The sequence below is a fragment of the Chiloscyllium plagiosum genome, unplaced genomic scaffold (assembly GCF_037043375.1).
Source record: "Chiloscyllium plagiosum isolate Xiang-an unplaced genomic scaffold, Cpla_swu_hap1 HiC_scaffold_29, whole genome shotgun sequence".
NCBI lineage: Eukaryota > Metazoa > Chordata > Chondrichthyes > Orectolobiformes > Hemiscylliidae > Chiloscyllium > Chiloscyllium plagiosum.
The window spans coordinates 34,207,151-34,235,117 of record NW_028270167.1 but is presented as its reverse complement, the minus strand read 5'-3'; the positions used below and the strand labels follow the sequence as shown (position 1 = coordinate 34,235,117).

Sequence of the window (27,967 nt, the reverse complement as noted above, 5' to 3'; positions counted from 1 at the left end):
GATGGAGCGAGAGAGCGCGCGCGAGAGCGAGATGGAGCGAGAGAGCGCGCGCGAGAGCGAGATGAAGCGAGAGAGCGCGCGCGAGAGCGAGATGGAGCGAGAGAGCGCGCGCGAGAGCGAGATGGAGCGAGAGAGCGCGCGCGAGAGCGAGATGGAGCGAGAGAGCGCGCGCGAGAGCGAGATGGAGCGAGAGAGCGCGCGCGAGAGCGAGATGGAGCGAGCGAGCGCGCGCGAGAGCGAGATGGAGCGAGAGAGCGCGCGCGAGAGCGAGATGAAGCGAGAGAGCGCGCACGAGAGCGAGAGAGAGAGAGAGCGCGCGCGAGAGCGAGATGGAGCGAGAGAGCGCGCGCGAGAGCGAGATGGAGCGAGAGAGCGCGCGCGAGAGCGAGATGGAGCGAGAGAGCGCGCGCGAGAGCGAGATGGAGCGAGAGAGCGCGCGCGAGAGAGAGAGAGAGAGAGAGCGCGCGCGAGAGCGAGATGGAGCGAGAGAGCGCGCGCGAGAGCGAGATGGAGCGAGCGAGCGCGCGCGAGAGCGAGATGGAGCGAGAGAGCGCGCGTGAGAGCGAGATGGAGCGAGAGAGCGCGAGCGAGATGGAGCGAGAGAGCGCGCACGAGAGCGAGAGAGAGAGAGCGCGCGCGAGAGCGAGAGAGAGAGAGCGCGCGAGAGCGAGAGAGAGAGAGCGTGCGCGAGAGCGAGAGAGCGCGCGCGAGAGCGAGAGCGAGAGAGCGCGCGCGAGAGCGAGATGGAGCGAGAGATCGCGCACGAGAGCGAGATGGAGCGAGAGAGCGTGCACGAGAGCGAGATGGAGCGAGAGAGCGCGCACGAGAGCGAGATGGAGTGAGAGAGCGCGCACGAGAGCGAGATGAAGCGAGAGAGCGCGCACGAGAGCGAGAGAGAGAGAGAGAGAGCGCGCGAGACAGCGAGAGAGAGCACACGAGAGCGAGAGAGAGAGCGTGAGAGCGAGAGAGAGAGAATGCGTGCGAGAGAGAGCGCGCGCGAGAGCACGCGAGTGAGAGAGAGAGCGCGATCGAGAGCGAGAGAGAGAGAGCGCGCGAGAGCGAGAGAGAGAGAGCGCGCGAGAGCGAGAGAGAGAGAGCGCGCGAGAGAGCACGCGAGTGAGAGAGAGAGCGCGATCGAGAGCGAGAGAGAGAGAGAGAGCGCGATCGAGAGCGAGAGCGCGATCGAGAGCGAGAGAGAGAGAACGATCGAGAGCGAGAGAGAGAGCGCACTCGAGAGCGAGACAGAGAGCGCGCGCGAGAGCGAGACAGAGAGCGCGCGCGAGAGCGAGACGGAGCGAGAGAGCGCGCGCGAGAGCGAGACGGAGCGAGAGAGCGCGCGCGAGAGCGAGACGGAGCGAGAGAGCGCGCGCGAGAGCGAGACGGAGCGAGAGAGCGCGCGCGAGAGCGAGACGGAGCGAGAGAGCGCGCGCGAGAGCGAGACGGAGCGAGAGAGCGCGCGCGAGTGCGAGACGGAGCGAGAGAGCGCGCGCGAGAGCGAGACGGAGCGAGAGAGCGCGCGCGAGAGCGAGACGGAGCGAGAGAGCGCGCGCGAGAGCGAGACGGAGCAAGAGAGCGCGCGCTAGAGCGAGACGAAGCGAGAGAGTGAGCGCGCGAGAGCACGCGAGTGAGATAGAGAGCGCGTGAGAGCGAGAGAGAGAGAACGTGCGCGAGAGCGAGAGAGAGCGAGAGCACACGCGAGAGAGAGCGCGCCCGAGCGAGAGAGAGAGAGCGCGCGAGAGAGAGAGAGCGCGAGAGCGAGACAGAGAGCGCACTCGAGAGCGAGACAGAGCGCACTCGAGAGCGCGAGAGAGAGAGAGCGCGCGCGAGAGCAAGAGTGAGAGAGAGAGCGCGCGCGAGAGCGAGATGGAGCGAGAGAGCGCGCGCGAGAGCGAGGTGGAGCGAGAGAGCGCGCGCGAGAGCGAGGTGGAGCGAGAGAGCGCGCGCGAGAGCGAGATGAAGCGAGAGAGTGAGCGCGCGAGAGCACACGAGTGAGATAGAGAGCGCGTGAGAGCGAGAGAGAGAGAACGTGCGCGAGAGCAAGAGAGAGCGAGAGCACACGCGAGAGAGAGCGCGCCCGAGCGAGAGAGAGAGAGCGCGCGAGAGAGAGAGAGCGCGAGAGCGAGACAGAGAGCGCACTCGAGAGCGAGACAGAGCGCACTCGAGAGCGCGAGAGAGAAAGAGCGCGCGCGAGAGCAAGAGCGAGAGAGAGAGCGCGCGCGAGAGCAAGAGCGAGAGAGAGAGCGCGCGCGAGAGCGAGGTGGAGAGAGAGAGCGCGCGCGAGAGCGAGGTGGAGCGAGAGAGCGCGCGCGAGAGCGAGGTGGAGCGAGAGAGCGCGCGCGAGAGCGAGGTGGAGCGAGAGAGCGCGCGCGAGAGCGAGGTGGAGCGAGAGAGCGCGCGCGAGAGCGAGGTGGAGCGAGAGAGCGCGCGCGAGAGCGAGGTGGAGCGAGAGAGCGCGCGCGAGAGCGAGATGGAGCGAGAGAGCGCGCGCGAGAGCGAGATGGAGCGAGAGAGCGCGCGCGAGAGCGAGATGGAGCGAGAGAGCGAGAGCGAGATGGAGCGAGAGAGCGCGCGCGAGAGCGAGATGGAGCGAGAGAGCGCGCGCGAGAGCGAGATGAAGCGAGAGAGCGCGCGCGAGAGCGAGATGAAGCGAGAGAGCGCGCGCGAGAGCGAGATGAAGCGAGAGAGCGCGCATGCGAGAGCGAGATGGAGCGAGAGAGCGCACGCGAGAGCGAGATGAAGCGAGAGAGCGCATGCGAGAGCGAGAGAGAGAGTGAGAGAGCACGCGAGAGCGAAAGAGAGAGAGAGCGAGAGAGAGGGCGCACTCGAGTGCGAGAGAGAGGGCGCACTCGAGAGCGAGAGAGAGGGCGCACTCGAGAGCGAGAGAGAGGGCGCACTCGAGAGCGAGAGAGAGGGCGCACTCGAGAGCGAGAGAGAGTGAGAGAGCACGCGAGAGAGAGAGTGAGAGAGCACGCGAGAGCGAGAGAGAGTGAGAGAGCACGCGAGAGAGTGAGAGAGCACGCGAGAGCGAGAGAGAGAGTGAGAGAGCACGCGAGAGCGAAAGAGAGAGAGAGCGAGACAGAGAGCGCACTCGAGAGCGAGACAGAGGGCGCACTCGAGAGCGAGACAGAGGGCGCACTCGAGAGCGAGACAGAGGGCGCACTCGAGAGCGAGACAGAGGGCGCACTCGAGAGCGAGACAGAGGGCGCACTCGAGAGCGAGAGAGAGTGAGAGAGCACGCGAGAGCGAGAGAGAGAGTGAGAGAGCATGCGAGAGAGAGAGAGAGTGAGAGAGCACGCGAGAGAGAGAGTGAGAGAGCACGCGAGAGCGAGAGAGAGAGTGAGAGAGCACGCGAGAGCGAAAGAGAGAGAGAGCGAGACAGAGAGCGCACTCGAGAGCGAGACAGAGGGCGCACTCGAGAGCGAGACAGAGGGCGCACCCGAGAGCGAGACAGAGGGCGCACCCGAGAGCGAGACAGAGGGCGCACTCGAGAGCGAGAGAGAGAGAGCGCATGCGAGCGAGAGAGAGAGAGAGAGCGCGCGCAAGAGCGAGAGAGAGAGCACGCGAGAGAGAGAGAGAGCGCGCGAGAGAGAGAGAGAGAGAGAGAGAGAGAGAGAGAGAGAGCGCGCGAGAGCGAGAGAGAGCACGCGAGAGCGAGAGAGAGAGAGAACGCGAGAGCGAGCGAGAGAGAGAGTGCGAGAGCGAGAGAGAGATAGAGAGAGCGCACGCGAGAGAGCGAGAGAGCACGCGAGAGCGATAGAGAGAGAGAGCGCGCGTGAGAGCGTGCGAGAGAGAGCGCGCGTGAGAGCGTGCGAGTGAGATAGAGAGCGCGTGAGAGCGAGAGAGAGAGAACGTGCGCAAGAGCAAGAGAGAGCGAGAGCACACGCGAGAGAGAGCGCACCCGAGCGAGAGAGAGAGAGCGCACTCGAGAGCGAGACAGAGCGCACTCGAGAGCGAGACAGAGCGCACTCGAGAGCGCGAGCGAGAGCGAGATGGAGCGAGAGAGCGCGCGCGAGAGCGAGATGGAGCGAGAGAGCGCGCGCGAGAGCGAGATGGAGCGAGAGAGCGCGCGCGAGAGCGAGATGGAGCGAGAGAGCGCGCGCGAGAGCGAGATGGAGCGAGAGAGCGCGCGCGAGAGCGAGATGGAGCGAGAGAGCGCGCGCGAGAGCGAGATGGAGCGAGAGAGCGCGCGCGAGAGCGAGATGAAGCGAGAGAGTGAGCGCGCGAGAGCACGCGAGTGAGATAGAGAGCGCGTGAGAGCGAGAGAGAGAGAACGTGCGCGAGAGCAAGAGAGAGCGAGAGCACACGCGAGAGAGAGCGCGCCCGAGCGAGAGAGAGAGAGCGCGCGCGAGAGAGAGAGCGCGAGAGCGAGACAGAGAGCGCACTCGAGAGCGCGAGAGAGAGAGAGCGCGCGCGAGAGCGAGATGGAGCGAGAGAGCGCGCACGAGAGCGAGGTGGAGCGAGAGAGCGCGCGCGAGAGCGAGATGGAGCGAGAGAGCGCGCGCGAGAGCGAGATGGAGCGAGAGAGCGCGCGCGAGAGCGAGATGGAGCGAGAGAGCGCGCGCGAGAGCGAGATGGAGCGAGAGAGCGCGCGCGAGAGCGAGATGGAGCGAGAGAGCGCGCGCGAGAGCGAGATGGAGCGAGAGAGCGCGCGCGAGAGCGAGATGGAGCGAGAGAGCGCGCGCGAGTGCGAGATGGAGCGAGAGAGCGCGCGCGAGTGCGAGATGGAGCGAGAGAGCGCGCGCGAGTGCGAGATGGAGCGAGAGAGCGCGCGCGAGAGCGAGATGGAGCGAGAGAGCGCGCGCGAGAGCGAGATGGAGCGAGAGAGCGCGCGCGAGAGCGAGATGGAGCGAGAGAGCGCGCGCGAGTGCGAGATGGAGCGAGAGAGCGCGCGCGAGAGCGAGATGGAGCGAGAGAGCGCGCGCGAGAGCGAGATGGAGCGAGAGAGCGCGCGCGAGAGCGAGATGGAGCGAGAGAGCGCGCGCGAGAGCGAGATGGAGCGAGAGAGTGAGCGCGCGAGAGCGAGATGGAGCGAGAGAGTGAGCGCGCGAGAGCACGCGAGTGAGATAGAGAGCGCGTGAGAGCGAGAGAGAGAGAACGTGCGCGAGAGCAAGAGAGAGCGAGAGCACACGCGAGAGAGAGCGAGCCCGAGCGAGAGAGAGAGAGCGCGCTCGAGAGAGAGAGAGCGCGAGAGCGAGACAGAGAGCGCACTCGAGAGAGAGAGAGCGCGCGCGAGAGCGAGATGGAGCGAGAGAGCGCGCGCGAGAGCGAGGTGGAGCGAGAGAGCGCGCGCGAGAGCGAGGTGGAGCGAGAGAGCGCGCGCGAGAGCGAGGTGGAGCGAGAGAGCGCGCGCGAGAGCGAGGTGGAGCGAGAGAGCGCGCGCGAGAGCGAGGTGGAGCGAGAGAGCGCGCGCGAGAGCGAGGTGGAGCGAGAGAGCGCGCGCGAGAGCGAGGTGGAGCGAGAGAGCGCGCGCGAGAGCGAGATGAAGCGAGAGAGCGCGCACGAGAGCGAGAGAGAGAGAGCGCGCGCGAGAGCGAGATGGAGCGAGAGAGCGCGCGCGAGAGCGAGATGGAGCGAGAGAGCGCGCGCGAGAGCGAGATGGAGCGAGAGAGCGCGCACGAGAGCGCGAGAGAGAGAGAGAGAGCGCGCGCGAGAGCGAGAGCGAGAGAGCTCGCGCGAGAGCGAGAGCGAGAGATCGCGCGCGAGAGCGAGATGGAGCGAGAGAGCGTGCACGAGAGCGAGATGGAGCGAGCGAGCGCGCACGAGAGCGAGATGAAGCGAGAGAGCGCGCACGAGAGCGAGATGAAGCGAGAGAGCGCGCACGAGAGCGAGAGAGAGAGAGAGAGCGCGCGAGACAGCGAGAGAGAGCACACGAGAGCGAGAGGGAGAGAGAGCGTGAGAGCGAGAGAGAGAGAATGCGTGCGAGAGAGAGCGCGCGCGAGAGCACGCGAGTGAGATAGAGAGCGCGATCGAGAGCGAGAGAGAGAGAGAGAGAGAGAGAGCGCGATCGAGAGCGAGAGAGAGAGCGCGATCGAGAGCGAGAGAGAGCGCGCGAGAGCGAGAGAGAGAGAGCGCGCGAGAGCGAGAGAGAGAGAACGCGCGGGAGCGAGAGAGAGAGAACGCGCGGGAGCGAGAGAGAGAGAGCGCGCGGGAGCGAGAGAGAGAGAGCGCGCGGGAGCGAGAGAGAGAGAGCGCGCGGGAGCGAGAGAGAGAGAGCGCGCGGGAGCGAGAGAGAGAGAGAGAGCGCGCGCGAGAGCGAGGTGGAGCGAGAGAGCGCGCGCGAGAGCGAGGTGGAGCGAGAGAGCGCGCGCGAGAGCGAGGTGGAGCGAGAGAGCGCGCGCGAGAGCGAGGTGGAGCGAGAGAGCGCGCGCGAGAGCGAGATGGAGCGAGAGAGCGCGCGCGAGAGAGAGAGAGAGAGAGAGAGCGCGCGCGAGAGCGAGATGAAGCGAGAGAGCGCGCGCGAGAGCGAGATGGAGCGAGAGAGCGCGCGCGAGAGCGAGATGGAGCGAGAGAGCGCGCGCGAGAGCGAGATGGAGCGAGAGAGCGCGCGCGAGAGCGAGATGGAGCGAGAGAGCGCGCGCGAGAGCGAGATGAAGCGAGAGAGCGCGCGCGAGAGCGAGATGGAGCGAGAGAGCGCGCGCGAGAGCGAGATGGAGCGAGCGAGCGCGCGCGAGAGCGAGATGGAGCGAGAGAGCGCGCGCGAGAGCGAGATGAAGCGAGAGAGCGCGCACGAGAGCGAGAGAGAGAGAGAGCGCGCGCGAGAGCGAGATGGAGCGAGAGAGCGCGCGCGAGAGCGAGATGGAGCGAGAGAGCGCGCGCGAGAGCGAGATGGAGCGAGAGAGCGCGCGCGAGAGCGAGATGGAGCGAGAGAGCGCGCGCGAGAGAGAGAGAGAGAGAGCGCGCGCGAGAGCGAGATGGAGCGAGAGAGCGCGCGCGAGAGCGAGATGGAGCGAGAGAGCGCGCGCGAGAGCGAGATGGAGCGAGAGAGCGCGCGCGAGAGCGAGATGGAGCGAGAGAGCGCGCGCGAGAGCGAGATGGAGCGAGAGAGCGCGCGCGAGAGCGAGATGAAGCGAGAGAGCGCGCGCGAGAGCGAGATGGAGCGAGAGAGCGCGCGCGAGAGCGAGATGGAGCGAGCGAGCGCGCGCGAGAGCGAGATGGAGCGAGAGAGCGCGCGCGAGAGCGAGATGAAGCGAGAGAGCGCGCACGAGAGCGAGAGAGAGAGAGAGCGCGCGCGAGAGCGAGATGGAGCGAGAGAGCGCGCGCGAGAGCGAGATGGAGCGAGAGAGCGCGCGCGAGAGCGAGATGGAGCGAGAGAGCGCGCGCGAGAGCGAGATGGAGCGAGAGAGCGCGCGCGAGAGAGAGAGAGAGAGAGCGCGCGCGAGAGCGAGATGGAGCGAGAGAGCGCGCGCGAGAGCGAGATGGAGCGAGCGAGCGCGCGCGAGAGCGAGATGGAGCGAGAGAGCGCGCGTGAGAGCGAGATGGAGCGAGAGAGCGCGCGTGAGAGCGAGATGGAGCGAGAGAGCGCGAGCGAGATGGAGCGAGAGAGCGCGCACGAGAGCGAGAGAGAGAGAGCGCGCGCGAGAGCGAGAGAGAGAGAGCGCGCGAGAGCGAGAGAGAGAGAGCGTGCGCGAGAGCGAGAGAGCGCGCGCGAGAGCGAGAGCGAGAGAGCGCGCGCGAGAGCGAGATGGAGCGAGAGATCGCGCACGAGAGCGAGATGGAGCGAGAGAGCGTGCACGAGAGCGAGATGGAGCGAGAGAGCGTGCACGAGAGCGAGATGGAGCGAGAGAGCGCGCACGAGAGCGAGATGGAGTGAGAGAGCGCGCACGAGAGCGAGATGAAGCGAGAGAGCGCGCACGAGAGCGAGAGAGAGAGAGAGAGAGCGCGCGAGACAGCGAGAGAGAGCACACGAGAGCGAGAGAGAGAGCGTGAGAGCGAGGAGAGAGAGAATGCGTGCGAGAGAGAGCGCGCGCGAGAGCACGCGAGTGAGAGAGAGAGCGCGATCGAGAGCGAGAGAGAGAGAGCGCGCGAGAGCGAGAGAGAGAGAGCGCGCGAGAGCGAGAGAGAGAGAGCGCGCGAGAGAGCACGCGAGTGAGAGAGAGAGCGCGATCGAGAGCGAGAGAGAGAGAGAGAGCGCGATCGAGAGCGAGAGCGCGATCGAGAGCGAGAGAGAGAGAGCGATCGAGAGCGAGAGAGAGAGCGCACTCGAGAGCGAGACAGAGAGCGCGCGCGAGAGCGAGACAGAGAGCGCGCGCGAGAGCGAGACAGAGCGAGAGAGCGCGCGCGAGAGCGAGACGGAGCGAGAGAGCGCGCGCGAGAGCGAGACGGAGCGAGAGAGCGCGCGCGAGAGCGAGACGGAGCGAGAGAGCGCGCGCGAGAGCGAGACGGAGCGAGAGAGCGCGCGCGAGAGCGAGACGGAGCGAGAGAGCGCGCGCGAGTGCGAGACGGAGCGAGAGAGCGCGCGCGAGAGCGAGACGGAGCGAGAGAGCGCGCGCGAGAGCGAGACGGAGCGAGAGAGCGCGCGCGAGAGCGAGACGGAGCAAGAGAGCGCGCGCTAGAGCGAGACGAAGCGAGAGAGTGAGCGCGCGAGAGAACGCGAGTGAGATAGAGAGCGCGTGAGAGCGAGAGAGAGAGAACGTGCGCGAGAGCGAGAGAGAGCGAGAGCACACGCGAGAGAGAGCGCGCCCGAGCGAGAGAGAGAGAGCGCGCGAGAGAGAGAGAGCGCGAGAGCGAGACAGAGAGCGCACTCGAGAGCGAGACAGAGCGCACTCGAGAGCGCGAGAGAGAGAGAGCGCGCGCGAGAGCAAGAGTGAGAGAGAGAGCGCGCGCGAGAGCGAGATGGAGCGAGAGAGCGCGCGCGAGAGCGAGATGGAGCGAGAGAGCGCGCGCGAGAGCGAGGTGGAGCGAGAGAGCGCGCGCGAGAGCGAGATGAAGCGAGAGAGTGAGCGCGCGAGAGCACACGAGTGAGATAGAGAGCGCGTGAGAGCGAGAGAGAGAGAACGTGCGCGAGAGCAAGAGAGAGCGAGAGCACACGCGAGAGAGAGCGCGCCCGAGCGAGAGAGAGAGAGCGCGCGAGAGAGAGAGAGCGCGAGAGCGAGACAGAGAGCGCACTCGAGAGCGAGACAGAGCACACTCGAGAGCGCGAGAGAGAAAGAGCGCGCGCGAGAGCAAGAGCGAGAGAGAGAGCAAGAGCGAGAGAGAGAGCGCGCGCGAGAGCGAGGTGGAGCGAGAGAGCGCGCGCGAGAGCGAGGTGGAGCGAGAGAGCGCGCGCGAGAGCGAGGTGGAGCGAGAGAGCGCGCGCGAGAGCGAGGTGGAGCGAGAGAGCGCGCGCGAGAGCGAGGTGGAGCGAGAGAGCGCGCGCGAGAGCGAGATGGAGCGAGAGAGCGCGCGCGAGAGCGAGATGGAGCGAGAGAGCGCGCGCGAGAGCGAGATGGAGCGAGAGAGCGAGAGCGAGATGGAGCGAGAGAGCGCGCGCGAGAGCGAGATGGAGCGAGAGAGCGCGCGCGAGAGCGAGATGAAGCGAGAGAGCGCGCGCGAGAGCGAGATGAAGCGAGAGAGCGCGCGCGAGAGCGAGATGAAGCGAGAGAGCGCGCGCGAGAGCGAGATGAAGCGAGAGAGCGCGCATGCGAGAGCGAGATGGAGCGAGAGAGCGCACGCGAGAGCGAGATGAAGCGAGAGAGCGCACGCGAGAGCGAGAGAGAGAGTGAGAGAGCACGCGAGAGCGAAAGAGAGAGAGAGCGAGAGAGAGGGCGCACTCGAGTGCGAGAGAGAGGGCGCACTCGAGAGCGAGAGAGAGGGCGCACTCGAGAGCGAGAGAGAGGGCGCACTCGAGAGCGAGAGAGAGGGCGCACTCGAGAGCGAGAGAGAGTGAGAGAGCACGCGAGAGAGAGAGTGAGAGAGCACGCGAGAGCGAGAGAGAGTGAGAGAGCACGCGAGAGAGAGAGTGAGAGAGCACGCGAGAGCGAGAGAGAGAGTGAGAGAGCACGCGAGAGCGAAAGAGAGAGAGAGCGAGACAGAGAGCGCACTCGAGAGCGAGACAGAGGGCGCACTCGAGAGCGAGACAGAGGGCGCACTCGAGAGCGAGACAGAGGGCGCACTCGAGAGCGAGACAGAGGGCGCACTCGAGAGCGAGACAGAGGGCGCACTCGAGAGCGAGACAGAGGGCGCACTCGAGAGCGAGACAGAGGGCGCACTCGAGAGCGAGAGAGAGTGAGAGAGCACGCGAGAGCGAGAGAGAGAGTGAGAGAGCATGCGAGAGAGAGAGAGAGTGAGAGAGCACGCGAGAGAGAGAGTGAGAGAGCACGCGAGAGCGAGAGAGAGAGTGAGAGAGCACGCGAGAGCGAAAGAGAGAGAGAGCGAGACAGAGAGCGCACTCGAGAGCGAGACAGAGGGCGCACTCGAGAGCGAGACAGAGGGCGCACCCGAGAGCGAGACAGAGGGCGCACCCGAGAGCGAGACAGAGGGCGCACTCGAGAGCGAGACAGAGGGCGCACTCGAGAGCGAGACAGAGGGCGCACTCGAGAGCGAGAGAGAGAGAGCGCATGCGAGCGAGAGAGAGAGAGAGAGCGCGCGCAAGAGCGAGAGAGAGAGCACGCGAGAGAGAGAGAGAGCGCGCGAGAGAGAGAGAGAGAGAGAGAGAGAGAGAGCGCGCGAGAGCGAGAGAGAGCGCGCGAGAGCGAGAGAGAGAGAGAACGCGAGAGCGAGCGAGAGAGAGAGTGCGAGAGCGAGAGAGAGATAGAGAGAGCGCACGCGAGAGAGCGAGAGAGCACGCGAGAGCGATAGAGAGAGAGAGCGCGCGTGAGAGCGTGCGAGAGAGAGCGCGCGTGAGAGCGTGCGAGTGAGATAGAGAGCGCGCGTGAGAGCGTGCGAGTGAGATAGAGAGCGCGCGCGAGAGCACGCGAGTGAGATAGAGAGCGCGCGCGAGAGCGAGACGGAGCGAGAGAGCGCGCGCGAGAGCGAGACGGAGCGAGAGAGCGCGCGCGAGAGCGAGACGGAGCGAGAGAGCGCGCGCGAGAGCGAGACGGAGCGAGAGAGCGCGCGCGAGAGCGAGACGGAGCGAGAGAGCGCGCGCGAGTGCGAGACGGAGCGAGAGAGCGCGCGCGAGTGCGAGACGGAGCGAGAGAGCGCGCGCGAGTGCGAGACGGAGCGAGAGAGCGCGCGCGAGAGCGAGATGAAGCGAGAGAGTGAGCGCGCGAGAGCACGCGAGTGAGATAGAGAGCGCGTGAGAGCGAGAGAGAGAGAACGTGCGCAAGAGCAAGAGAGAGCGAGAGCACACGCGAGAGAGAGCGCGCCCGAGCGAGAGAGAGAGAGCGCGCGAGAGAGAGAGAGCGCGAGAGCGAGACAGAGAGCGCACTCGAGAGCGAGACAGAGCGCACTCGAGAGCGCGAGAGAGAAAGAGCGCGCGCGAGAGCAAGAGCGAGAGAGAGAGCGCGCGCGAGAGCAAGAGCGAGAGAGAGAGCGCGCGCGAGAGCGAGGTGGAGCGAGAGAGCGCGCGCGAGAGCGAGGTGGAGCGAGAGAGCGCGCGCGAGAGCGAGGTGGAGCGAGAGAGCGCGCGCGAGAGCGAGGTGGAGCGAGAGAGCGCGCGCGAGAGCGAGGTGGAGCGAGAGAGCGCGCGCGAGAGCGAGATGTAGCGAGAGAGCGCGCACGAGAGCGAGAGAGAGAGAGAGCACGCGAGAGCGAGAGAGAGCACGCGAGAGCGAGAGAGAGAGAGAGCGCGCGAGAGAGAGAGAGAGTGCGAGAGCAAGAGAGAGAGCGCGCGAGAGCAAGAGAGAGAGCGCGCGAGAGCAAGAGAGAGAGAGCGCGAGAGCAAGAGAGAGAGAGCGCGCGAAAGAGCGAGATGGAGCGAGAGAGCGCGCGCAAGAGCGAGATGGAGCGAGAGAGCGCGCGCGAGAGCGAGATGGAGCGAGAGAGCGCGCACGAGAGCGAGTGAGAGAGAGAGCGCGCGCGAGAGCGAGATGGAGCGAGAGAGCGCGCGCGAGAGCGAGATGGAGCGAGAGAGCGCGCGCGAGAGCGAGATGGAGCGAGAGAGCGCGCGCGAGAGCGAGATGGAGCGAGAGAGCGCGCGCGAGAGCGAGATGAAGCGAGAGAGTGAGCGCGAGAGCGAGATGAAGCGAGAGAGTGAGCGCGCGAGAGCGAGATGAAGCGAGAGAGTGAGCGCGCGAGAGCACGCGAGTGAGATAGAGAGCGCGTGAGAGCGAGAGAGAGAGAACGTGCGCGAGAGCAAGAGAGAGCGAGAGCACACGCGAGAGAGAGCGCGCCCGAGCGAGAGAGAGAGAGCGCGCTCGAGAGAGAGAGAGCGCGAGAGCGAGACAGAGAGCGCACTCGAGAGCGAGACAGAGCGCACTCGAGAGCGCGAGAGAGAAAGAGCGCGCGCGAGAGCAAGAGCGAGAGAGAGAGCGCGCGCGAGAGCGAGGTGGAGCGAGAGAGCGCGCGCGAGAGCGAGGTGGAGCGAGAGAGCGCGCGCGAGAGCGAGGTGGAGCGAGAGAGCGCGCGCGAGAGCGAGGTGGAGCGAGAGAGCGCGCGCGAGAGCGAGGTGGAGCGAGAGAGCGCGCGCGAGAGCGAGGTGGAGCGAGAGAGCGCGCGCGAGAGCGAGGTGGAGCGAGAGAGCGCGCGCGAGAGCGAGGTGGAGCGAGAGAGCGAGAGCGAGATGGAGCGAGAGAGCGCGCGCGAGAGCGAGATGGAGCGAGAGAGCGCGCGCGAGAGCGAGATGAAGCGAGAGAGCGCGCGCGAGAGCGAGATGAAGCGAGAGAGCGCGCGCGAGAGCGAGATGAAGCGAGAGAGCGCGCGCGAGAGCGAGATGAAGCGAGAGAGCGCGCGCGAGAGCGAGATGAAGCGAGAGAGCGCGCGCGAGAGCGAGATGAAGCGAGAGAGCGCGCGCGAGAGCGAGATGGAGAGAGAGAGAGCGCGCGCGCGCGAGCGAGATGGAGCGAGAGAGCGCGCGCGAGAGCGAGATGGAGCGAGAGAGCGCGCGCAAGAGCGAGATGGAGCGAGAGAGCGCGCGCAAGAGCGAGATGGAGCGAGAGAGCGCGCGCGAGAGCGAGATGGAGCGAGAGAGCGCGCGCGAGAGCGAGATGGAGCGAGAGAGCGCGCACGAGAGCGAGTGAGAGAGAGAGCGCGCGCGAGAGCGAGATGGAGCGACAGAGCGCGCGCGAGAGCGAGATGGAGCGAGAGAGCGCGCGCGAGAGCGAGATGAAGCGAGAGAGCGCGCACGCGAGAGCGAGATGGAGCGAGAGAGCGCGCGCGAGAGCGAGATGAAGCGAGAGAGCGCACGCGAGAGCGAAAGAGAGAGAGAGCGAGAGAGAGGGCGCACTCGAGTGCGAGAGAGAGGGCGCACTCGAGAGCGAGAGAGAGGGCGCACTCGAGAGCGAGAGAGAGGGCGCACTCGAGAGCGAGAGAGAGGGCGCACTCGAGAGCGAGAGAGAGGGCGCACTCGAGAGCGAGAGAGAGGGCGCACTCGAGAGCGAGACAGAGGGCGCACTCGAGAGCGAGACAGAGGGCGCACTCGAGAGCGAGACAGAGGGCGCACTCGAGAGCGAGACAGAGGGCGCACTCGAGAGCGAGACAGAGGGCGCACTCGAGAGCGAGACAGAGGGCGCACTCGAGAGCGAGACAGAGGGCGCACTCGAGAGCGAGAGAGAGTGAGAGAGCACGCGAGAGCGAGAGAGAGAGTGAGAGAGCATGCGAGAGAGAGAGAGAGTGAGAGAGCACGCGAGAGAGAGAGTGAGAGAGCACGCGAGAGAGAGAGAGAGAGTGAGAGAGCACGCGAGAGCGAAAGAGAGAGAGAGCGAGACAGAGAGCGCACTCGAGAGCGAGACAGAGGGCGCACTCGAGAGCGAGACAGAGGGCGCACTCGAGAGCGAGACAGAGGGCGCACTCGAGAGCGAGACAGAGGGCGCACTCGAGAGCGAGACAGAGGGCGCACTCGAGAGCGAGACAGAGGGCGCACTCGAGAACGAGAGAGAGAGAGCGCATGCGAGCGAGAGAGAGAGAGAGAGCGCGCGCAAGAACGAGAGAGAGAGCACGCGAGAGAGAGAGAGAGAGAGCGCGCGAGAGAGAGAGAGAGAGAGAGCGCGCGAGAGAGAGAGAGAGAGAGAGAGAGCGCGCGAGAGCGAGAGAGAGCACGCGAGAGCGAGAGAGAGAGAGAACGCGAGAGCGAGCGAGAGAGAGAGTGCGAGAGCGAGAGAGAGATAGAGAGAGCGCACGCGAGAGAGCGAGAGAGCACGCGAGAGCGATAGAGAGAGAGAGCGCGCGTGAGAGCGTGCGAGAGAGAGCGCGCGCGAGAGCACGCGAGTGAGATAGAGAGCGCGCGCGAGAGCGAGACGGAGCGAGAGAGCGCGCGCGAGAGCGAGACGGAGCGAGAGAGCGCGCGCGAGAGCGAGACGGAGCGAGAGAGCGCGCGCGAGAGCGAGACGGAGCGAGAGAGCGCGCGCGAGTGCGAGACGGAGCGAGAGAGCGCGCGCGAGAGCGAGATGAAGCGAGAGAGTGAGCGCGCGAGAGCACGCGAGTGAGATAGAGAGCGCGTGAGAGCGAGAGAGAGAGAACGTGCGCAAGAGCAAGAGAGAGCGAGAGCACACGCGAGAGAGAGCGCACCCGAGCGAGAGAGAGAGAGCGCACTCGAGAGCGAGACAGAGCGCACTCGAGAGCGCGAGCGAGAGCGAGATGGAGCGAGAGAGCGCGCGCGAGAGCGAGATGGAGCGAGAGAGCGCGCGCGAGAGCGAGATGGAGCGAGAGAGCGCGCGCGAGAGCGAGATGGAGCGAGAGAGCGCGCGCGAGAGCGAGATGAAGCGAGAGAGTGAGCGCGCGAGAGCACGCGAGTGAGATAGAGAGCGCGTGAGAGCGAGAGAGAGAGAACGTGCGCGAGAGCAAGAGAGAGCGAGAGCACACGCGAGAGAGAGCGCGCCCGAGCGAGAGAGAGAGAGCGCGCGCGAGAGAGAGAGCGCGAGAGCGAGACAGAGAGCGCACTCGAGAGCGCGAGAGAGAGAGAGCGCGCGCGAGAGCGAGATGGAGCGAGAGAGCGCGCGCGAGAGCGAGGTGGAGCGAGAGAGCGCGCGCGAGAGCGAGATGGAGCGAGAGAGCGCGCGCGAGAGCGAGATGGAGCGAGAGAGCGCGCGCGAGAGCGAGATGGAGCGAGAGAGCGCGCGCGAGAGCGAGATGGAGCGAGAGAGCGCGCGCGAGAGCGAGATGGAGCGAGAGAGCGCGCGCGAGAGCGAGATGGAGCGAGAGAGCGCGCGCGAGAGCGAGATGGAGCGAGAGAGCGCGCGCGAGAGCGAGATGGAGCGAGAGAGCGCGCGCGAGTGCGAGATGGAGCGAGAGAGCGCGCGCGAGTGCGAGATGGAGCGAGAGAGCGCGCGCGAGAGCGAGATGGAGCGAGAGAGCGCGCGCGAGAGCGAGATGGAGCGAGAGAGCGCGCGCGAGAGCGAGATGGAGCGAGAGAGCGCGCGCGAGAGCGAGATGGAGCGAGAGAGCGCGCGCGAGAGCGAGATGGAGCGAGAGAGTGAGCGCGCGAGAGCACGCGAGTGAGATAGAGAGCGCGTGAGAGCGAGAGAGAGAGAACGTGCGCGAGAGCAAGAGAGAGCGAGAGCACACGCGAGAGAGAGCGAGCCCGAGCGAGAGAGAGAGAGCGCGCTCGAGAGAGAGAGAGCGCGAGAGCGAGACAGAGAGCGCACTCGAGAGAGAGAGAGCGCGCGCGAGAGCGAGGTGGAGCGAGAGAGCGCGCGCGAGAGCGAGGTGGAGCGAGAGAGCGCGCGCGAGAGCGAGGTGGAGCGAGAGAGCGCGCGCGAGAGCGAGGTGGAGCGAGAGAGCGCGCGCGAGAGCGAGGTGGAGCGAGAGAGCGCGCGCGAGAGCGAGGTGGAGCGAGAGAGCGCGCGCGAGAGCGAGGTGGAGCGAGAGAGCGCGCGCGAGAGCGAGGTGGAGCGAGAGAGCGCGCGCGAGAGCGAGATGAAGCGAGAGAGCGCGCACGAGAGCGAGAGAGAGAGAGCGCGCGCGAGAGCGAGATGGAGCGAGAGAGCGCGCGCGAGAGCGAGATGGAGCGAGAGAGCGCGCGCGAGAGCGAGATGGAGCGAGAGAGCGCGCACGAGAGCGCGAGAGAGAGAGAGAGAGAGCGCGCGCGAGAGCGAGAGCGAGAGAGCTCGCGCGAGAGCGAGAGCGAGAGATCGCGCGCGAGAGCGAGATGGAGCGAGAGAGCGTGCACGAGAGCGAGATGGAGCGAGCGAGCGCGCACGAGAGCGAGATGAAGCGAGAGAGCGCGCACGAGAGCGAGATGAAGCGAGAGAGCGCGCACGAGAGCGAGAGAGAGAGAGAGAGCGCGCGAGACAGCGAGAGAGAGCACACGAGAGCGAGAGGGAGAGAGAGCGTGAGAGCGAGAGAGAGAGAATGCGTGCGAGAGAGAGCGCGCGCGAGAGCACGCGAGTGAGATAGAGAGCGCGATCGAGAGCGAGAGAGAGAGAGAGAGAGAGAGCGCGATCGAGAGCGAGAGAGAGAGCGCGATCGAGAGCGAGAGAGAGCGCGCGAGAGCGAGAGAGAGAGAGCGCGCGAGAGCGAGAGAGAGAGAACGCGCGGGAGCGAGAGAGAGAGAGCGCGCGGGAGCGAGAGAGAGAGAGCGCGCGGGAGCGAGAGAGAGAGAGCGCGCGGGAGCGAGAGAGAGAGAGCGCGCGGGAGCGAGAGAGAGAGCGCGCGGGAGCGAGAGAGAGAGGGCGTGTGAGCGATAAAGAGAGAGAGGGCGTGTGAGCGATAAAGAGAGAGAGAGCACGCGCGAGCGAGAGAGAGTGCGCGAGAGCTAGAGAGAGAGAGTACGCGAGAGCGACAGAGAGAGCGTGCGTGGGTGAGAGCGAGTGAGAGCGCGAGAGAGAGAGCGAGTGAGAGCGCGAGAGCGAGAGCGAGTGAGAGCACGCGAGAGCGAGAGAGAGAGCACGCGCGAGAGCGAGAGAGAGAGTGCAAGAGCGAGAGAGAGAGAGCGCGCGTGAGAGCGAGAGAGAGAGCGCGCGCGCGAGAGTGAGAGAGAGAGCGCGCGCGCGAGAACGAGAGAGAGAGCGCGCGCGCGAGAACGAGAGAGAGAGCGCGCGCGAGAGCACGCGAGTGAGATAGAGAGCGCGATCGAGAGCGAGAGAGAGAGAGAGAGCGCGATCGAGAGCGAGAGAGCGATCGAGAGCGAGAGAGGGAGAGCGCGCGAGAGCAAGAGAGAGAGCGCGCGAGAGCAAGAGAGAGAGCGCGCGAGAGCAAGAGAGAGAGAGCGCGCGAGAGCAAGAGAGAGAGAGCGCGCGAGAGCAAGAGAGAGAGAGCGCGATCGAGAGCGAGAGAGAGAGAGCGCGATCGAGGGCGAGAGAGAGAGAGCGCGATCGAGAGCGAGAGAGAGAGAGCGCGCGATAGAGAGCGAGAGAGAGAGAGCGCGATCGAGAGCGAGAGAGGGAGAGCGCGCGAGAGCGAGAGAGGGAGAGCGCGCGAGAGCGAGAGAGGGAGAGCGCGCGAGAGCGAGAGAGGGAGAGCGCGCGAGAGCGAGAGAGGGAGAGCGCGCGAGAGCGAGAGAGGGAGAGCGCGCGGGAGAGAGAGAGAGAGCGCGTGGGAGCGAGAGAGAGAGCACGAGGGAGCGAGAGAGAGAGCGCGCGGGAGCGAGAGAGAGAGAGGGCGAGAGAGTGAGAGAGAGAGAGAGGGCGTGTGAGCGATAAAGAGAGAGAGAGCACGCGCGAGCGAGAGAGAGTGCGCGAGAGACAGAGAGACAGAGGGCGCATGAGAGAGAGCGCGCGAGAGCTAGAGAGAGAGAGAGTACGCGAGAGCGACAGAGAGAGCGTGCGTGGGTGAGAGCGAGTGAGAGCGCGAGAGAGAGAGCGAGTGAGAGCGCGAGAGCGAGACAGAGAGAGAGCATGCGAGAGCGAGAGAGAGCGCGCGAGAGCGAGAGAGAGAGAGAGCACGCGAGAGCGAGAGAGAGAGCGCGCGCGAGAGCGAGCGAGAGAGAGTGCAAGAGCGAGAGAGAGAGACAGAGAGCGCACGCGAGAGAGCGAGAGAGAGCACGCGAGAGCGAGAGAGAGAGAGAGAATGCGTGAGAGCGAGAGAGAGAGAGCGCGCGTGAGAGCGAGAGAGAGAGAATGCGTGCGAGAGAGAGCGCGCGCGAGAGCACGCGAGTGAGATCGAGAGCGCGATCGAGAGCGAGAGAGAGAGAGAGCGCGATCGAGAGCGAGAGAGCGATCGAGAGCGAGAGAGAGAGAGCGCGCGAGAGCAAGAGAGAGAGAGCGCGCGAGAGCAAGAGAGAGAGAGCGCGCGAGAGCAAGAGAGAGCGCGCGGGAGAGGGAGAGAGAGAGAGAGCATGCGGGAGAGAGAGAGAGAGAGCGTGCGGGAGAGAGAGAGAGAGCGCGAGAGCGAGAGAGAGCGCGCGTGAGAGCGAGAGAGAGAGAGAGGGCGCGTGAGAGCGAGAGAGAGAGAGAGGGCGCGTGAGAGCGAGAGAGAGAGAGAGGGCGCGTGAGAGCGAGAGAGAGAGAGAGGGCGCGTGAGAGCGAGAGAGAGAGAGAGGGCGCGAGAGAGCGAGAGAGAGAGTGTGAGCACGCGAGAGCGAGAGCGAGAGAGAGCACGCGAGAGCGAGAGAGAGCACGCGAGAGCGAGAGAGAGCGAGAGAGAGAGAGCGCGCGAGAGCGAGAGAGAGAGAGCGCGCGAGAGAGAGAGAGCGCGCGAGAGCGAGAGAGAGAGAGCGCGTGAGAGCGAGAGAGAGAGAGAGAGCGCACGCGAGAGAGCGAGAGAGAGCACGCGAGAGCGAGAGAGAGAGAGAACGCGAGAGCAAGAGAGAGAGAGAGCGCGCGTGAGCGAGAGAGAGAATGCGAGCGAGAGAGAGAGAGTGCGTGAGAGCGAGAGAGAGAGAGAGGGCGCGTGAGAGCGAGAGAGAGAGCGCGCGAGAGCGAGAGAGCGCGCGAGAGAGAGAGAGAGCGCGCGAGAGCGAGAGAGAGAGAGAGCGCGAGAGCGAGAGAGAGAGAGAGCGCGAGAGCGAGAGAGAGAGAGCGCGCGAGAGCGAGAGAGAGAGAGAGCGCGCGAGAGCGAGAGAGAGAGAGAGAGCGCGCGAGAGCGCGAGAGAGTGCGCGCGAGAGCGAGAGAGAGTGCGCGCGAGAGCGAGAGAGAGTGCGCGCGAGAGCGAGAGAGAGAGAGTGCGCGAGAGCGAGAGAGAGAGCGCACTCGAGAGCGAGTGAGAGAGCACGCGAGAGCGAGAGAGAGAGTGAGAGTGAGAGAGCACGCGAGAGCGAGAGTGAGAGAGAGCACGCGAGAGCGAACGAGAGAGAGAGCGCACTCGAGAGCGAGAGAGAGGGCGCACTCGAGAGCGAGATCGAGGGCGCACTCGAGAGCGAGATCGAGGGCGCACTCGAGAGCGCGATCGAGGGCGCACTCGAGAGCGCGATCGAGGGCGCACTCGAGAGCGCGATCGAGGGCGCACTCGAGAGCGCGATCGAGGGCGCACTCGAGAGCGCGATCGAGGGCGCACTCGAGAGCGCGATCGAGGGCGCACTCGAGAGCGCGATCGAGGGCGCACTCGAGAGCGCGATCGAGGGCGCACTCGAGAGCGCGATCGAGGGCGCACTCGAGAGCGCGATCGAGGGCGCACTCGAGAGCGCGATCGAGGGCGCACTCGAGAGCGCGATCGAGGGCGCACTCGAGAGCGCGATCGAGGGCGCACTCGAGAGCGCGATCGAGGGCGCACTCGAGAGCGCGATCGAGGGCGCACTCGAGAGCGCGATCGAGGGCGCACTCGAGAGCGCGATCGAGGGCGCACTCGACAGCGCGATCGAGGGCGCACTCGAGAGCGCGATCGAGGGCGCACTCGAGAGCGCGATCGAGGGCGCACTCGACAGCGCGATCGAGGGCGCACTCGACAGCGCGATCGAGGGCGCACTCGAGAGCGCGATCGAGGGCGCACTCGAGAGCGCGATCGAGGGCGCACTCGAGAGCGCGATCGAGGGCGCACTCGAGAGCGCGATCGAGGGCGCACTCGAGAGCGCGATCGAGGGCGCACTCGACAGCGCGATCGAGGGCGCACTCGACAGCGCGATCGAGGGCGCACTCGACAGCGCGATCGAGGGCGCACTCGACAGCGCGATCGAGGGCGCACTCGACAGCGCGATCGAGGGCGCACTCGACAGCGCGATCGAGGGCGCACTCGACAGCGCGATCGAGGGCGCACTCGACAGCGCGATCGAGGGCGCACTCGACAGCGCGATCGAGGGCGCACTCGAGAGCGCGATCGAGGGCGCACTCGAGAGCGCGATCGAGGGCGCACTCGAGAGCGCGATCGAGGGCGCACTCGACAGCGCGATCGAGGGCGCACTCGACAGCGCGATCGAGGGCGCACTCGACAGCGCGATCGAGGGCGCACTCGAGAGCGCGATCGAGGGCGCACTCGAGAGCGCGATCGAGGGCGCACTCGAGAGCGCGATCGAGGGCGCACTCGAGAGCGCGATCGAGGGCGCACTCGAGAGCGAGAGAGAGGGCGCACTCGAGAGCGAGAGAGAGGGCGCACTCGAGAGCGAGAGAGAGGGCGCACTCGAGAGCGAGAGAGAGGGCGCACTCGAGAGCGAGAGAGAGGGCGCACTCGAGAGCGAGAGAGAGAGTGAGAGAGCACGCGAGAGCGAGAGAGCACGCGAGAGCGAGAGCGAGAGTGAGAGAGCACGCGAGAGCGAGAGTGAGAGAGCACGCGAGAGCGAAAGAGAGAGTGAGAGAGCACGCGAGAGCGAGAGAGAGAGTGAGAGAGCACGCGAGAGCGAGAGAGAGAGTGAGAGAGCACGCGAGAGCGAGAGAGAGAGAGAGCACGCGAGAGCGAGAGAGAGAGAGAGCGAGATCGAGAGCGCACTCGAGAGCGAGACAGAGGGCGCACTCGAGAGCGAGACAGAGGGCGCACTCGAGAGCGAGACAGAGGGCGCACTCGAGAGCGAGACAGAGGGCGCACTCGAGAGCGAGACAGAGGGCGCACTCGAGAGCGAGAGAGAGAGAGCACGCGTGAGTGAGAGAGCGAGCGCGCGAGAGCGAGAGAGCGCGAGACAGAGATAGAGAGAGAGCGCACTCGAGAGCGAGAGAGAGAGAGCGCATGCGAGCGAGAGAGAGAGAGCACGCGAGAGAGAGAGAGAGCGCACGAGAGAGAGAGAGAGAGCGCACGAGAGAGAGAGAGAGAGAGAGAGAGCGCGCGAGTGAGAGAGAGAGCGCGCGAGTGAGAGAGAGAGCGCGCGAGTGAGAGAGAGAGCGCGCGCGAGTGAGAGAGAGAGCGCGCGCGAGTGAGAGAGAGAGCGCGCGCGAGTGAGAGAGAGAGCGCGCGCGAGTGAGAGAGAGAGCGCGCGCGAGTGAGAGAGAGAGCGCGCGCGAGTGAGAGAGAGAGCGCGCGCGAGTGAGAGAGAGAGGGCGCGCGAGTGAGAGAGAGAGGGCGCGCGAGTGAGAGAGAGAGGGCGCGCGAGTGAGAGAGAGAGGGCGCGCGAGTGAGAGAGAGAGGGCGCGCGAGTGAGAGAGAGAAGGCGCGCGCGAGTGAGAGAGAGAAGGCGCGCGCGAGTGAGAGAGAGAAGGCGCGCGCGAGTGAGAGAGAGAGCGCGCGCGAGTGAGAGAGAGAGCGCGCGCGAGTGAGAGAGAGAGCGCGCGCGAGTGAGAGAGAGAGCGCGCGCGAGTGAGAGAGAGAGCGCGCGCGAGTGAGAGAGAGAGCGCGCGAGAGAGAGAGAGCGTGCGAGAGCGAGAGAGAGCGTGCGAGAGCGAGAGAGAGATCGTGCGAGAGCGAGAGAGAGATCGTGCGAGAGCGAGAGAGAGAGTGCACGCGAGAGTGCGAGAGAGTGCACGCGAGAGTGCGAGAGAGTGCGCGCGAGAGTGCGAGAGAGTGCGCGCGAGAGAGCGAGAGAGCGCGCGCGAGAGAGAGAGCGCGCGCGAGAGAGCGCGCGCGAGAGAGCGCGCGCGAGAGAGCGCGCGCGAGAGAGCGCGCGCGAGAGAGCGCGCGAGAGAGAGCGCGAGAGAGAGAGCGCGAGAGAGAGCGCGCGAGAGAGAGAGCGCGCGAGAGAGAGAGCGCGCGAGAGAGAGCGCGTGAGAGAGAGCGCGAGAGAGAGAGAGCGCGAGAGAGAGAGCGCGCGAGAGAGAGCGCGTGAGAGAGAGCGCGTGAGAGCGAGAGAGTGAGAGAGCACGCAAGAGTGAGAGAGAGTGAGAGAGCACACGAGAGCGAGAGAGACCGAGAGAGGGCGCACGCGAGAGCGAGAGAGGGCGCACGCGAGAGCGAGAGAGGGCGCACGCGAGAGCGAGAGAGAGAGCGCACGCGAGAGCGAGAGAGAGCGCACGCGAGAGCGAGAGAGAGCGCACGCGAGAGAGAGAGCGCGCCGCGAGAGAGAGCGCGCCGCGAGAGAGAGCGCGCCGCGAGAGAGAGCGCGCCGCGAGAGCGAGAGAGGGCGCACGCGAGAGCGAGAGAGGGCGCACGCGAGAGCGAGAGAGAGAGCGCACGCGAGAGCGAGAGAGAGAGCGCACGCGAGAGCGAGAGAGAGCGCACGCGAGAGAGAGAGAGTGAGAGAGAGAGAGAGAGCGCGCCGCGAGAGAGAGCGCGCCGCGAGAGAGAGCGCGCCGCGAGAGAGAGCGCGCCGCGAGAGAGAGCGCGCCGCGAGAGAGAGCGCGCCGCGAGAGAGAGCGCGCCGCGAGAGAGAGCGCGCCGCGAGAGCGAGAGAGGGCGCACGCGAGAGCGAGAGAGGGCGCACGCGAGAGCGAGAGAGGGCGCACGCGAGAGCGAGAGAGAGAGAGCGCACGCGAGAGCGAGAGAGAGAGAGAGAGCGCACGCGAGAGCGAGAGAGGGCGCACGCGAGAGCGAGAGAGAGCGCACGCGAGAGCGAGAGAGGGCGCACGCGAGAGCGAGAGAGGGCGCACGCGAGAGCGAGAGAGGGCGCACGCGAGAGCGAGAGAGAGAGCGCACGCGAGAGCGAGAGAGAGCGCACGCGAGAGCGAGAGAGAGCGCACGCGAGAGAGAGAGAGTGAGAGAGAGAGAGAGAGCGCGCCGCGAGAGAGAGCGCGCCGCGAGAGAGAGCGCGCCGCGAGAGAGAGCGCGCCGCGAGAGAGAGCGCGCCGCGAGAGAGAGCGCGCCGCGAGAGAGAGGGCGCACGCGAGAGCGAGAGAGGGCGCACGCGAGAGCGAGAGAGGGCGCACGCGAGAGCGAGAGAGGGCGCACGCGAGAGCGAGAGAGAGAGAGCGCACGCGAGAGCGAGAGAGAGAGAGAGAGCGCACGCGAGAGCGAGAGAGAGAGAGAGAGCGCACGCGAGAGCGAGAGAGGGCGCACGCGAGAGCGAGAGAGAGCGCGCCGCGAGAGAGAGCGCGCCGCGAGAGAGAGCGCGCCGCGAGAGAGAGCGCGCCGCGAGAGAGAGCGCGCCGCGAGAGAGAGCGCGCCGCGAGAGAGAGAGTGTGCGCGCGAGAGAGAGAGTGTGCGCGCGAGAGAGAGAGTGTGCGCGCGAGAGAGAGAGTGTGCGCGCGAGAGAGAGAGTGTGCGCGCGAGAGAGAGAGTGTGCGCGCGAGAGAGAGAGTGTGCGCGCGAGAGAGAGAGTGTGCGCGCGAGAGAGAGAGTGTGCGCGCGAGAGAGAGAGCGCGCCGCGAGAGAGAGAGTGTGCGCGCGAGAGCTCACTGGTGCATTAAACTCACTGGTCCATTTACTTAGTCAACTGGAGTTGTATGATTTAAGGAGCAATTAGAATTTCTGAGTAACGGATTATTCTAAACACAACACATAGAACAATTGATAGAAGTCTATAAAGTTATGAGGTGCATAGCCAGGGTTGATGGTTGGAATCTTTTTCCCCGAGTTGAAATATCTAATATTAGGGGAATGCATTTAAGGTGAGAGGAGAAAGTTGAAAGGAAATGTGAAGGGCAAGCTATTTACACAGAAAGTGGTAGGAGTCCGGAACGCACTGCCAAGGGTGATTGTGGAGGCCGATACTATCAGGGGTTTAAGGGACTTTTAGATAAGCACATGAATATGCAAAGAATGGAGTGACATAGACCAAGCACAGGCAAAAGGGATTAATTTAATTTGGCATCACGTTCAGCACAATGTCGTGGGCCGAAGAGTTTGTTCCTGTGTCATACTGTTCTATGTTGCATCAGCTTTGGCTCTGGGCTCACAGTTTGCCTCAGGATCTGTAGGTTAAACACCACTTTGGAAACACAATGGTAAACTCACGCTAACACTTCAGAAAAGGTACTGTGTCCTGTTGTACTGTGGGAGTTACCTGATATTGGGATGAAGTATTAAAATGAGGGATGGAAATGTGTTGCTGGAAAAGCGCAGCAGGTCAGGCAGCATCTAGGGAACAGGAGAATCGACGTTTCGGGCATTAGCCCTTCTTCTCCTATTAAAATGAGGGCCCCATCTGCCATCTCAGATAGATGCATAAAAGGTCACATAGCAATACCAAACGTCCTGGCAAATTTTTATCAACAAATCAATGATCATTTACCTTATCTCCATCTGTGGTATGAATAAATCAGTTTCCTGTGTTATGACAGTGAACGCACTTCAAATCACTTTGTGGAAGTTGTGAAAGGAACAATATGAATGCATGTTCTATTATAAATGGGCTTGCAAGATTCCCTCAGTAGGATGTTTGTTTATTTGTGGGGAATCCCAGTTCCAGCATCCAGTACATCACGCGGACTAAAAAACGGACCTGTGCTGCATTTCCCATGGTTCCTGACTGCTCTGATTAGAAAAATATCCTGTATATGAGTAAATTGTGAAATTAAACATGGTAGAGAGAATTAGAAACTGATAAAAAGAGACAGAGGCCAAATGGTGATAGCAAGTTTTGAGAAGATTTGTAGCTCAGGTTGAGGTTCTGGATGTAGGTTTGCTCACTGAGTTGGAAGGTTCTTTTTCAGACATTTCGTCAACACACTAGATAACATCTTCAGTGAGCCTCCGGATTAAGCAGTGGTGGTGTTTTCTGCTTTCTATATATATATGTTTGGTTTCCTTGGGTTGGTGATGTCATTTCCTGTGCTGATGCCATTTCCTATAATGATGTCATTTCCTATTCTTTTTCTCAGGGGGTGGTAAATGGGGTCCAAGTCAATGTGTTTGTTGATAGAGTTCCGGTTTGAATGCCATGCTTCTAGGAATTCTGGTGCCTGTCTCTGTTTGGCTTGTCTTAGGATGGATGTGTTGTCCCAGTTGAAGTGGTGTCCTTCCTCATCCGTATGTAAGGATACTAGTGAGAGAGGGTCATGTCGTTTTGTAGCTAGTTGATGTTCATGTTTCCTAGTGGCTAGTTTTCTGCCTGTTCGTCCAATATATTGTTTGTTACAGTCCTTGCACAGTAAATGACATTAGATTTGCCTGTTGTCTCTCTAGGGTCTTTCAAGTTCATTAGCTGCTGTTTTGGTGGGTTTGTGGGCTACCATGATGCAAAGGGGTCTGAGTAGTCTGGCAGTCATCAACTAGCCACAAACTGACATAATCCTCTCTCACTAGTATCCTGGTGACGGGAAAGGCCGGGAGTTGGAGCTTTGGGAGTGTATACCACGGGCAGCGTTCACTCAGGGGACCGCTCAGCTCCCAAGCCGCTGTATCACTCAGAGGGAGGCGGGCTGCTGTCCCTATAATCGGGAGGTGTGGGTGACAGCCTGAGGGTGGATGCAGGGGGAGGGCCAGCGAGGGGGGTGACCTATGTTGTCATGTGGCACAGACACTAAAACCTGCAGAAACTCAACAGCACCTGTGCAGGGAGAGGCAGAGTTCTTGTTTCCAGCCCAGTCCGTCATCCTGCGGCTGTTGTCCTGTACCTGCTGCAGTTTGCAGCTTGGTCACGGTCTGGGATGGTAACCTCTCGCTGCAACCTCAACTCAGGCTCTGTTCCTGTCTCAGTGTTAACCCACTCTCTCAGGGTGCAGCGCCCCACTCTTTCCCAGAGACGTTGGAGCCTTTGATTTGGTCCAAGCTTTGCCTATCCAGAGAGGAGGCGGAATCAGGGGATTAAAGACACTGTCTCTGTCGAACAGTGAGAACACACGACTTGTGTTTGTATCTTGGGTGACTGTCTGTGTGGAGTTTGCACGTTCTCCCCGTGTCTGCGTGGGTTTCCTCCGGGTGCTCTGGTTTCCTCCCACAATCCAAAAGATGTGCAGGTTAGGTGAATTGGCCGTGCTAAATTGCCTGTAGTGTTAGGGGCATTAGTCAGGGGTAAATGTAGGGTAGGAAAATGGGTCTGGGTGGGTTAATCTTCAGAGGGTCGGGGTGGACTTGTTGGGCTGAAGGGCCTGTTTCCACACTGTGGGGAATCTAATCTAATCTTTTCAGAAAACTGAATGGGGTTCGAGTTACTTACACTGATACAGTCTGATCACAGGCACATCAAATTGAAAACCGCACAGACACTTGCAGCTACGCAAATATTTCTGCAAAGCGAGGTAACCACAATTAGTACACTGCTTCACTGAGCCCACTAATCCACTATCACCATGCTCTCTATACACTGAGAGTTTTATGAATGTTATAACCATTTCCCTGTTTACATTTTTCATGCGAGAAATGAAACAAACTCAAGGCGTTATACAGCCCAGTGGGACTGATAACACACACACACACAGTGTGTGTCTGCGTGTGGAATGAGCTGCCCTTACTGTCCCCAAGGCTTGGGAGCTGCCGTCCATCACATCCTATAACCTAGAGACCTGCAACCCCCATCCAGCCGCCTACTGAGGGAGGGCTTGACATTCAATACAACTTGAGAACTTGCAGTGTACTCAGCAGACAGATACAAAACAGCTCACGTTACAGAAAATCGAGCAAGTTATAAGGTCCACTTTGCAACACGTTCTGTGATTGAGTCAGTGACTCTAAACGGCATGGCTTGTCACGCATAGCAACTTTCGTTATTCAATTTCTCACCACAAAAATCTCCGTTCAAGTCCGGGTACTTACTGAGGAAGACGGCAGTGCAGCTCTTTAGCATCAATAACGAGGATCGCGATGAGCATCGGTATTTAAGTACAACTTTAAGGGTGTGTCTGCTTAAAGAGGTGACGCACTCAGCACCGCACCAACTACCGGATAACGCCACTTTCTTTTGTCCTGTTAAAACTGCACTTTTCTTGGCACGGAATCAAACAAGACTCGTGATGTCTCCGAGCCAGAGAGTGTTCTCTCCCTCAGTGATTCCTGTCAAGTTGGGGAGGTGTGTGGGTGCTGCTGCCGAGCACAGCTTCCTGGAGACGCCAGTTAGTAATTCTTCTAGAAATGAAAGGCTCTTCAAATGAAGGAAGAGGGTCGACTGTGTCTGCAGATATATTTTAATCAATCTGTTCAGAAATGTTATAACACCCCTCTGGAGCAGGTGGGACTTGAACCTGGAAGTCCTGGCTCAGAACTAGGGACACTACCACTGCGCCTTGCCTGCAGAGTTTTAGTTGAGTTTAAATTATCTGGCATGGTGGGATTTGAACCCAGCTCCCAATACATGTGTCTCTGGGCCACTGGGCAATAGCCTCCCCCTGTACAGATATTTTCTGACCAGCCTGATATTTTTACACACCTCTGGAGCAGGGAATTGAAATGGGCTCCTGGCTCAAAGAATGGAAACACAACCACTGCCTCATAAGATCCCCAGTCTTGTCTGTAATGCTTTCCATCAAACGTTCCACGAATTTCCTTTCCTGCTTTTCAGTGGTTAAGAATAATTGGCATGAGAGACACCTCTGTTCATGTGTCTGTGTTTGTGTGTATGCGTGTAAGTCTGTGTGTGTGCGTGTTTGGCTATGTGTGCATGCGTGCATGTGAACGTGTGTAAGTTTGTGTGTATATTTGTGTGGGCATGTGTGTGCATGCATGTGGGAGTGTACAGGTCTGTGTGTATGTGTGGGTATGTGTGTGCGTGCATGTGAGTGTGTTTAAATCAGTGTGTGTGTTTCTTTGAGTATGTGTGTGTGCAAGCATGTGAACATGTGTAAGTCTGTGTGTGTTTGGGTATATGTGTGCATGCAAGTGTGTTTAAGTATGTGTGTGTGTGTGAGTGTG

General features: G+C 63.4%; 1 protein-coding gene across 3 annotated transcripts in view; it reads right to left on the bottom strand.

Moving 5' to 3' along the window:
* Positions 1-26,971, bottom strand: part of LOC148142282 (uncharacterized) — a 145,856-nt gene extending 118,885 nt beyond the window's left edge. For all 3 annotated transcript variants that reach the window (XM_087976480.1, XM_087976479.1, XM_087976482.1), the window contains exon 1: positions 26,876-26,971. The gene's annotated coding sequence lies outside the window, so the exon portion shown is untranslated. The remainder of the gene's footprint in view (positions 1-26,875) is intronic.
* Between the last annotated feature and the right edge of the window lie 996 nt (positions 26,972-27,967).